This window comes from Triticum aestivum, chromosome 4A (assembly GCF_018294505.1).
Source record: "Triticum aestivum cultivar Chinese Spring chromosome 4A, IWGSC CS RefSeq v2.1, whole genome shotgun sequence".
Classification (NCBI taxonomy): domain Eukaryota; kingdom Viridiplantae; phylum Streptophyta; class Magnoliopsida; order Poales; family Poaceae; genus Triticum; species Triticum aestivum.
In genome coordinates this window covers 744,781,332-744,793,073 of record NC_057803.1, presented here as the reverse complement: position 1 = coordinate 744,793,073, position 11,742 = coordinate 744,781,332, and the positions used below count along the sequence as shown (strand labels likewise).

General features: G+C 45.3%; 1 pseudogene; it reads left to right on the top strand.

The window, feature by feature from the left end:
- Window positions 1-6,378: 6,378 nt before the first annotated feature.
- LOC123084540 (very-long-chain 3-oxoacyl-CoA reductase 1-like) lies at window positions 6,379-7,631 on the top strand (annotated as a pseudogene).
- Window positions 7,632-11,742: the final 4,111 nt, after the last annotated feature.

Genomic DNA, 11,742 nt, shown 5'->3' with positions numbered 1-11,742 from the left:
CCAAACGTCACAAGTAACTGGGTGATTATAAAGGAGCTCCACAGGTGTCTCCGAAGGTACATGTTAAGTTGGTGTATTTCGAGATTAGGATTTGTCACTCCGATTGTCGGAGAGGTATCGCTGGGCCCTCTTGGTAATGCACATCACTATAAGCCTTGCAAGCAATGTAGCTAATGAGTTAGTTACGGAATGATGCATTACGTAACGAGTAAAGAGACTTGCCGGTAACGAGATTGAACTAGGTATTGAGATACCGATGATCGAATCTCGGGCAAGTAACATACCGATGACAAAGGGAACAACGTATGTTGTTATGCGGTTTGACCGATAAAGATCTTCGTAGAATATGTAGGAGGCAATATGGGCATCCAGGTTCCGCTATTGGTTATTGACCAGAGAGATGTCTCGGTCATGTCTACATAGTTATCGAACCCATAGGGTCCGCACGCTTAATGTTCGTTGACGATATAGTATTATATGAGTTATGTATGTTGGTAACCGAATGTTGTTCGGAGTCCTGAATGAGATCACGAACATGACGAGGAACTCTGGAATGGTCCAGAGATGAAGTTCAATATATGGGATAATGTTTTTTGGTCTCCGGAAGGGTTCCAGAATTCACCGGAAGGGGTCCCGATGTTTCCCGAAATGTTTGGGTACGAGAACACGTTATTTGGGGCAAATGGGAAAGCCCACAAGGTTTTTGAAAAGCGCAAAAGGATGTTTTGCGGAGTCCAGGGGCCAGACGCCAGGGTCCCAGGCATCTGGGTCCAGACGCCGGGAACCCTGGCGTCTGGCCCTGGAGTCCGAGAAGGACTCTTGCCTTTCGGGTGAAACCGACTTTGTGAAGGCTTTTACTCCAAGTTTCAACCCCAAGGCTCAACATATAAATAGAGGGACAGGGCTAGCACTAAAGACACATCAAGAAACAACAAGCCGTGTGCCGGCAACCCCGTCCCCTCTAGTTTATCCTCCGTCATAGTTTTCATAGTGCTTAGGCGAAGCCATGCGGAGATTGTTCATCACCAACACCTTATCCCCGCGCCCTACCCTCCCTGACAGATCGCCTAGCCACCCCAACCGACGCGGTACCTCACCCCAACCGACAACAATTACTAGTGCTTGTACCTATCATAAGTTCCACCCATTTGGGTGCATTGCTCAGTCGACATGTTCCTCACTCGTTTTTCTTTATTTTTTCTAGACGTCTAACTAAATGTGCTCGGTATCTAATGTCCACTCTTCGTATCCAACCCGGTTGCAAGCGGACTGTCTAGTTTGCAAGAGCAAATGCAAATGGTCCGTCGACTAATAAAAGGGTGAATCACAATGATCAAAGAAAATTGCTTCAGAAACAACAATAATGTTATCTACAACCAAAAGAGCTTAAGTATTTTATATGCATTTACACTTAACATTCCGAGGATGGTATTATAGTGTTTTCACTTCTCCTCTGCTTGTATATCTTTCACAAACACTTTCAGGTCAACGATGGAAGTACGAATGGAAAGTCTTTCATGTGGAGTGACGAGCTTTTTCTCCGGTCAGCGGCTCCGGGTTTTTTATTTACTCATCTCGCTTTCGTAAGGGTGATGTCTTGCATCTTGAGGTGTTTATAGTTACCACTTAGTTGGCCCATCTCCTGATAAAGGAGAAAATTAAAGACAATTCGGCCATGATTACTAACACAGTCTGGCCGACTTCACAAAGATTTGCCTGATTGACTCGGTTCCAGGATGAATTCGAATACCGTGTCGAGTTCATGAAGATTCGCCTATTGACGCAGTTCCATTGGAAAAAAGAAACTATGTATTTATCTGGGAAGTCACATGACATAATTTGTACTAGTGGAATGGCCAAAACAAATCTGAAAAATGCCATGTAAGTGGATCAAATTTCCTTAAAATTTGCCATGGTGCAAACACATATTTACCTACATTTTCTTTGATGCAACAAAAAAAATACTATGGTACAAAATGGTTTGTATGACCAAAATTGTCATTATCCATGGCCAAAAAAAGCTACATAAAAAATTGAACACAAATAACATAGAGAAATTGCCGTGATTTTAAAAAACGTAAAACAAAACTAATAGAAAAAATTACCATGACCTATGGCAAAAACTATATAAAAGCATATACAAACTCATGGCAAGTATATTGTATGTCAAAATTAGGGATTTGCCAATCTACTTAAGATAAATTTGTCATGTTAAGTCCACTATATTTGCCATCAGGATTAATATATTATAAGTTCGCAATAGTTGTCATGGTATCTAAAATAAAATGCCATAGTAAAAATAATTTTTTACAGGTCCAATTTGAAAACAGAATTTGTCATGATACATGGGAAAACACAAGCACGCATGAGGGAATTTGTACTAATGGAATGGTAAATAATTCTCCAAAAAACGCCATGTAGGTTGACTTAAAACATTTCTGTCTTGGAAAGACATATATATCTACATTTTTGTTAGATGCAACAAAAAATTTCTATGATACAAAATCTATATACCAATATAAAAAGACACAGTGAGGCAGATCCAACAGATCTCGACCATCCATTAGCGTTAATCTGACAGTCTTTATTGGCCTAATGGTGAGCAACTAAACACGTTCAGTGCTAAACGCGTTTACTGCTAATCAATCCTTTCTCTCCCCGATCCCCTTCCTTACGTACCCTTTCACACGAAAGGAAACTGCCATAGCAAACCGCCCCACGACGCCGCCCCATCACCCCGCTTCAGCAGCGCACGCCACCCCAATCGCCTCGACCTGCAGCAGCTTCAAGGACGCCGCCCATCACATCTCCGTGGCGCCCCTACCCATCGCCTTGGTGTGGCCTCGGTCGTAGCAACGCCGCCGCAACTTCAAGAACGCCGGCTGTCGGGATAGCCGCCTAGACCGCCTGGCCGACGGGCAGGGGGCGCGTCGGAGGCGCCACCTGGACCGCCTGCCCGTCACTTCATCGTCGGATTGTCAGGGACGCCGCCTGGCTATCCGTTGGTGTCGGGCCGTCAGACCATCAAGGACACTGCCTGGACCGCCTACCAGTCCCTCTCCGTCGGGCCGTTAGGGAGATGCCGCCTGGCCTAGGCCGTTAGTGCCACCATCAGGGGACTCTTCGCCGTCAAACACGCAGCCGCTAGGCCAGAGGTCTTTCATCTCCGCTTTCTTGATTTCTTCTCGAGAAGATTGATTCACATTTCACTGAACAGAAAAGCAGTCTATATGCACTAAAAACTGAACCCAAATCATATGCTTCGTAAAACTGAACTAAAATCAGCCTCGTGTGCGCATATACCATTAACTACGTTGGATTAGTACAATTTTCAACCCATTTGAAGGAAGAGATGGACCTGCTGGTGGTGGTGTATATCTTCAAGCCAGATTAAGATTGGGAGTCATCCCAAAAGACCAGGTGTCTGTGGCTGACATGGATATATATCCACCGCTTCAGGGTTTCTGCGCTTAATCCGACAACCATCAAAGCGTTTGCTGAGAGTGCCAGAAAATCTGACGTTCGCGAGATACTATTTCCATTGTTTTAATAATATAAATAGATTATCCACCATTGCCATAAAGAATAATGACATTTCTAGCCTATACTTTTTTTTTATCGAACGCCTATGTTGTTCTCTAATCCTCAAACCTATCGCGAGATAATATTTCCCTTGTTTTAGTAATATAAATAGATTATCCACCATTGCCATAAAGAATAATGACATTACTAGCCTATACTTTTCTTTTTGTCGAACGCCTATGTTGTTCTCTAATCCTCAAACCTATTTTCTTATAGCTCTTTTCGCTCATGGTAGAGCATCTCGGCGGCACTGCACACTCGAGGGCCAGGCAGCGGTTGTAGGCCATTGGATGTATCAGCGGCTGATGCCAGTGTTGAAGAAGCCACACTTGCCGCCGTGTCGGGACGTTGATTTGGTATTTTAGTTTTTGACAATATTTTCTGTGAATTTTATCAAAAAATTTAAAAAAATTCTAATATCTGTATCATGGAATGGAGGGAGGACCGAGGATGGCTTAACTACCTAGCCGTATAGCATTGATCACTGTTGGAAATTTGCCACAAGATTGATCACATAATAACAAAGCGAACACACGCGCACACAAAATTGATAGCCAAGGGTACGTCTCGTACCCTTTAAATTCCTCTTTATTTATTTTTCTCCTTTCTCACCGTCTTACAAAACTCATGCACCTGCCTCTACTTATATATCCCGGCGGCCAACCCAAACATCCTATACCTACTCGTACATCAACTCCTAACATCACACGGACATTGACGATCAAGTCCTAAACCGGACTCTCCTAATCTAATCACCGGCAAGCTTGATCACAAGCCTAACATCACTCCAACTCCAACTTCTATACGTAAAATACCTAGTACTTCTACTTGGATACACGGCTAGTTACTACTGCTAGCCGGACTCTTTGCTTAACACGACCCCTTTGTAAACTGAACTTTAAACTTGTTTGGATTAACCTAACATTCACCTCCTAATCCAAACATTCGACTTTTTACTCGACGAGACATGCAGATGATCGCCTCTTCATCTTGTCCCGCCGATTGCCTCCGGTGACGCGACTTACCGAACCGCAACTTCTCTGTTCTTGCAACGATGGCCACCACCTCATCGCCATATTTTGCTACTTATGCCGACTTGCAGACTGGAACCAACGATTATCCAGACTACCAGCCACGCTGCCACATCTTAGCGTGCTACATACAGACTAAACGCATAGCCTCATGCAGAAACTCAACTTAACCGGTCCGCGTCCTATCTTCACGTTGATCTTCATCTTCGCATCGGTTTCTTGCACACGGGGAGACACATCTATTCATCCGTCACATCTTTTTTATTTGTCATTGGTGATGCGACTTAACAAACGATAGCTCCTATCCAGCAGCAACACAACTCGTCATATACGTGCAACTCATCTCCACCGTATATGAACTCGCTGGAACTCCACGACCACGAACGAAAACGTAAGGCACAAATTCCTTTTTTCTTCCGCTCTTGCTCGCAATTCTCCTCTGCCAGTGACGCATCTCAACTGCAGCAGAAGATTCACATACCCGAGCTCTTAGACGCACCTTACAAGAACTCATGTGCACACCTTGACGACAGCTCGCAACTTTGTCGCCTCTTCCTCGCTCCCCCCGAACGATGATCTTGACGAGATCTTCTAGCACCGCACCTCGGCACTACCGCTCCCGTCAACCTCCTCCATGTCGTTTCGTCGAACGACAATCACCCGCGTCTCGCCTACGACATCATCCTCGCCGCTTTCTTGTCTCCGCTCCGCCGAACGACAACTGTCTGATCCTCCACGTCGTTGCTCACCCAACGACTAAATCGCCTGCTCTTCTTCGTCGCTACACCAGCGACTCAATTGCCCACTCCTCCTCGTCGTTGTACCACCCAACGACTATATGGCCCGCCCCGAGGTGCTAGCAGGTCGCCACCCCGGGGCAAGCGCAGCTTCACTCGAACCTTGCTCTAGATACCAATTGTTGGAAATTTGTCACAGGATCGATCACATAATAACAACGCAAACACACGCGCACACAAAATTGATAGCCAAGGGTACGTCTCGTACCCTCTAAATTACTCTTTATTTCTTTTTCTCCTTTCTCACCGTCTTACAAAACTCACGCACCTGCCTCTACTTATATATCCCGGCGGCTAACCCAAACATCCTATACCTACTCGTACATCAACTCCTAACATCACACGGACATTGACTCAAGTCCTAAACCGGACTCTCCTAATCTAATCACCGGCAAGCTTGATCACAAGCCTAACATCACTCCAACTCCAACTTCTATACGTAAAATATCTAGTACTTCTACTTGGATACACGGCTAGTTACTACTGCTAGCCGGACTCTTTGCTTAACATGACCCCTTTGCAAACTAAACTTTAAACTTGTTTGGATTAACCTAACAATCACTTCGGAGATGGAGCACCATGCGCGCATATGCCTTTGGGTCCGACAACAAGCCCACCAGTTCAAGCCTATGTAGTTGCTGATCTAGAAAGGATTTAAGGATATCCAACCCTCGATTATCCTTGCTCGTCTCCTTCCCTCCCGCCTGAGCCGAGGCGGAAGGGGAGCTGCGGGATCTCAGAGAGCCAGCGGAGCAACCATTGCATCTCCCCCACCTCATGTGAGTTTCATTTTTGTGCCATGCATTTGCTAGAGTGATTTGCCCGGCTATGTCTTGCTTCACATCCATGTCGACCGATACATGCATGCACATTTCATGGTTTGCTATGCAGAATTTGCTAGAGAGACCCGCAGCTTCTTCCCCGACCAGTAGCCGCTAACTAATCCACAACACAAGGAGATGAACATGATGGCATGGTTCGCATCACCGGTCGTTCTTGGCGCCGTCTATGTAGCTGCCTTGGCGTTCCGCCTCGTTCCTCACTTGGCTGTGTGCCTCCGGCGTCCCAAGGACCTCCGGCGCAGCTACGGCACGTGGGCCGTCACCACGGGGCCAACATCCGGCATTGGCTGGTCCCTGGCCGTGGAGCTCGCGCGCAGTGGGCTGAACCTTGTCCTCATCGGCCGAGACCCGGCCAAGCTCCGGGACATCTCCCAGACGATATGCAGGGCCGCTCCCACCGTGAAGACCAAGACTCTAGTCTTGGACTTGTCGCTCCTCGCCACCGCCCATGGTGAAACTCCAAGCAAACTACATATTCCCTCCGTTTCATTTTAGTATAAAATTAGGTCAAAGTCAAAATTTGTAAAATCGACTAACTTTATATTAAAATTTATCAACATTCGCAATATGAAATCAAGATTATCAAATGCATCGTGAAATTTTATATGTGGAGTAAAAAGAAACGGAGGGAGTGCTTACATTATTCCATGCATTTTAAGGAAGCTAATCGCGAGCTCATTTGGCAGGCGACGAGGCGATGTGACGGCTGCAGCAGACCGTGGAGGCGCTGGACGTCGGCGTGTTGGAGCCCGGTGCGGTCTTCCTGCACGAGGCCGACATCGAGGAGTTGGTGGATATGATACGGGTGAACCTGTTGGGGCTGACAGAGGTGACAGCGGCGGTGATTCCGGGCATGGTGGAGCGCCGGAGGGGAGCTGTGGTCAACATGGGCTCAGCTTCGTCAGAGGCCATCCCCTCCTTACCCCTCTACACCATGTACGCCGCTACTAAACGGTTAGCACATTTCAAAGCAATGAATAACGTTCACAAGGTCATGTTCCATTGATTCTTTCCATGCAGCTATGTTGCTCAGTTCTCTAGGAGTCTTCACGTAGAATAAACTCATCGCCCATAATCTACTCCTTAGTAACTTCCCCAAGAAGTTGAGCGATCGAGCAGCCAACACTATATTAACGTCTAATCCTATCTTTAGGCACAGGCGCTTCGCGCCATATACTCCAACGCCCGAAACCTATGTGCGCACGGCAGTGCAGTGGATCGGCCATGCCCCACTCTGTGTGCCCAACTTGGGACACCGGATCATGTGGTTCTTTTCCGGCATTGCGCCCGACTTTTTGCTCGATGAGATGCTCCTGCATGATCACCTATGGCAGAGGAAGGAGATACAGAGGATGAGGTTATTGCCCACAAGGAACTGAATGCTAGATGTGGTTTTCTTATGTATTATCTATGGCAGAGGAAGAACTTGGTCATCTAATGTATTACATTTCATGAATCTAAAACAATAGTTAAGATAGATGGCAATGGTCCAATTTTTTACACTCTTAAGCTGCTATATCCATCCGTACAAATAAAGACGTATCCACGTTCAAGCCCTCGGATCGAGGTAATGCATTACTACCTGGTTGTCTGTTTTTTGATAATCCAGCATTGTATGAAAACTAGTGTTTTTGTATAAAGGGTTTGATCAAAAGATCACGTGAGGTGTTTGCCTCGGATGATTCTATCTACAGTGTAGTATGTCGACTATGGCTAGGTTTACAAGTCCGGATTCCGTTGGTAGACGACTAAAATATAGAAGACCAAGCTAGTAGCTAGATACTCCCGCACTTCCGGTTTAAAGGGCTCATTTAAAAATTTCAGATATCCATTATATTAGGCTCGCGTTGAGTTCAATTAAGTGAAATTGCTTTGAGTTTCACGTCAAATTTAATTCATAGAGATGAGACGGGGGGGGATTAGTGGTCATGCATGCATCTTATTCTATATGCACCATGCAAGTCCAATTAGAGAGAGAATGCTGCACTTATTGCTTTGAGAGTCGAACATGTGAGAAATATTTCATTGTGTAGTTTTTTGTGAAGGAAATATACCATAGAGGCAATAATAAAGTGTTTATTTATTTCCTTATATCATGATGAATGTTTATTATTCATGCTAGAATTTTATTAACCGGAAATTTAGTACATGTGTGAATACATAGACAAACATAGTGTCACTAGTATGCCTCTACTTGACTAGCTCGTTAAATCAAAGATGGTTAAAGTTTCCTAACCATAGACAAGAGTTGTCATTTGATTAACGGGATCACATCATTAGGAGAATGATATGATTGACTTGACCCATTCCGTTAGCTTAGCACTTTCGTTTAGTATGTTGCTATTGCTTTCTTCATGACTTATACATGTTCCTTTGACTATGAGATTATGCAACTCCCGTTTACCGGAGGAACACAGGTGTCTCCGAAGGTACTTGTTGAGTTGGCGTATTTCGAGATTAGGATTTGTCACTCCGATTATCGGAGAGGTATCTTTGGGCTCTCTCGGTAATGCACATCACTATAAGACTTGCAAGCAATGTGACTAATGAGTTAGTTGCAGGCTGATGCATTACATAACGAGTAAAGAGACTTGCCGGTAACGAGATTGAACTAGGTATTGAGATACCGACGCGAATCTTGGGCAAGTAACATACCGATGACAAAAGGAACAACGTATGTTGTTATGCGGTTTGACCGATAAAGATCTTCGGAATATGTGGGAACCAATATGAGCATCCAGGTTCCGCTACTGGTTATTGACTGGAGACGTGTCTCGGTCATGTCTACATAGTTCTCGAACCCATAGGGTCCGCACGCTTAAAGTTCGGTGACGATTTATATTATGAGTTATGTGTTTTGATGTACTGAAGGTAGTTCGGAGTCCCGGATGAGTTCGGGGACATGACGAGGAGTCTCGAAATGGTCGAGACGTAAAGATCGATATATTGGACAACTATATTCGGACATCGGAAAGGTTCCGAGTGATTCGGGTATTTATCGGAGTACCGGAGAGTCACGGGAATTCGCCAGGGAGTGTATGGGCCTTATTGGGCCTTAGTGGAATACAGGAGGAGGAAGCCTAGGACCCCCCCCCCAAGCCCAATCCGAATTGGGTGAGGGGGCTGGCCCCCCTTTCCTTCTTCTCTCCCTCCTCTTTCCTACCTCTCCTACTCCAACTTGGAAGGGGGGGGGGGGTCCTACTCCCGGTGGGAGTAGGACTCCCTTATGGCGCGCCAAGAGAGGGCCGGCCCTCCCCCTCCTCTACTCCTTTATATACGGGGGAGGGGGCACCCCATGGAGACACAAGTTAATCTGTTGATCTATTCCAGCCGTGTGCAGTGCCCCCCCCTCCACCGTATTCCACCTCGATCATATCGTAGCGGTGCTTAGGTGAAGCCCTACGTCGGTAGCAACAACATCACCGTCACCACGCCGTCGTGCTGACGAAACTCTCCCATGAAGCTCTGTTGGATCGGTGTTCGCGGAACGTCATCGAGCTGAACGTGTGCTGAACTCGGAGGTGCCATACGTTCGGTACTTCGATTGGTTGGATCGTGAAGACATACGACTATATCAACCGCGTTGTGCTAACGCTTCCGCTTTCGGTCTACGAGGGTACGTAGACTCACTCTCTCCGCTCGTTGCTATGCACCACCATGATCTTGCGTGTGCGTAGCAAATTTTTAAAATTACTACGCTCCCCAACAGTGGCATCAGAGCCAAGTTTATGCGTAGATGTTATATGCACGAGTAGAACACATGTGAGTTGTGGGCGATACAAGTCATACTGCTTACCAGCATGTCATACTTTGGTTCGGCGGTATTGTTGGATGAAGCGGCCCGGACCGACATTACGCGTACGCCTACGCTAGACTGGTTCTACCGACGTGCTTTGCACACAGGTGGCTGGCGAGTGTCTGTTTCTCCAACTTTGGTTGAACCGAGTATGGCTACGCCCAGTCCTTGTGAAGGTTAAAACATCACTAACTTGACGAAATATCATTGTGGTTTTGATGCGTAGGTAAGAACGGTTCTTGCTCAGCCCGTAACAGCCACGTAAAACTTGCAACAACATAGTAGAGGACGTCTAACTTGTTTTTGCAGGGCATGCTGTGATGTGATATGGTCAAGACATGATGCTATATTTTATTATATGAGATGATCATGTTTTGTAACCGAGTTATCAGCAACTAGCAGGAGCCATATGGTTGTCGTTTTATTGTATGCAATGCAATCGCCCTGTAATTGCTTTACTTTATCACTAAGCGGCAGCGATAGTCGTAGAAGCAATAGTTGGCGAGACGACAACGATGCTACGATGGAGATCAAGGTGTCGTGCCCGTGACGATGGTGATCATGACGGTGCTTCGGAGATGGAGATCACAAGCACAAGATGATGATAGCGATATCATATCACTTATATTGATTGCATGTGATGTTTATCCTTTATGCATCTTATTTGGCTTTGATTGACGGTAGCATTATAATATGATCTCTCACTAAATTTCAATATAAAAGTGTTCTCCCTGAGTATGCACCGTTGCCAAAGTTTGTCGTGCCGAGACACCACGTAATGATCGGGTGTGATAAGCTCAACGTTCATCTACAACGGATGCAAGCCAGTTTTGCACACGCAGAATACTCAGATTAAACATGACGAGCCTAGCATATGCAGATATGGCCTCGGAACACTGAGACCGAAAGGTCGAGCGTGAATCATATAGTAGATATGATCAACATAGTGATGTTCACCATTGAAAACTACTCCATCTCACGTGATGATCAGACATGATTTAGTTGATTTGGATCACGTGATCACTTAGATGATTAGATGGATGTCTATCTAAGTGGGAGTTCTTAAATAATATGATTAATTGAACTTTAATTTATCATGAACTTAGTCCTGATAGTATTTCGCAAATAATGTTGTAGATCAATAGCTCGCGTTGTTGCTTCCCTATGTTTTTATATGTTCCTAGACAAAACTAAGTTGAAAGATGATAGTAGCGATGATGCGGACTGAGTCCGTGATCTGAGGTTTATCCTCATTGCTGCACAGAAGAATTATGTCCTTGATGCACCGCTAGGTGACAAATCTATTGCAGGAGCAGATACATACGTTATGAACGTTTGGCTAGCTTAATATGATGACTACTTGATAGTTCAGTGCACCACGCTTAACGGCTTAGAATCGGGACTTCAAAGACGTTTTGAACGTCATGGACCATATGAGATGTTCCAGAAGTTGAAGTTAATATTTCAAGCAAATACCCGAGTTGAGAGATATTAAGTCTCCAACAAGTTCTATAGCTAAAAGATGGAGGAGAATAGCTAAAGCAGTGAGCACGTGCTCAGATTGTCTGTGTACTACAATCGCTTGAATAAAGTGGGAGCTAATCTTCCAGATAAGATAGTGATTGACAGAATTCTCTAGTCACCATCACCAAAGTTACTGGAACTTCGTGATGAACGATAGTATGCTAGGAATG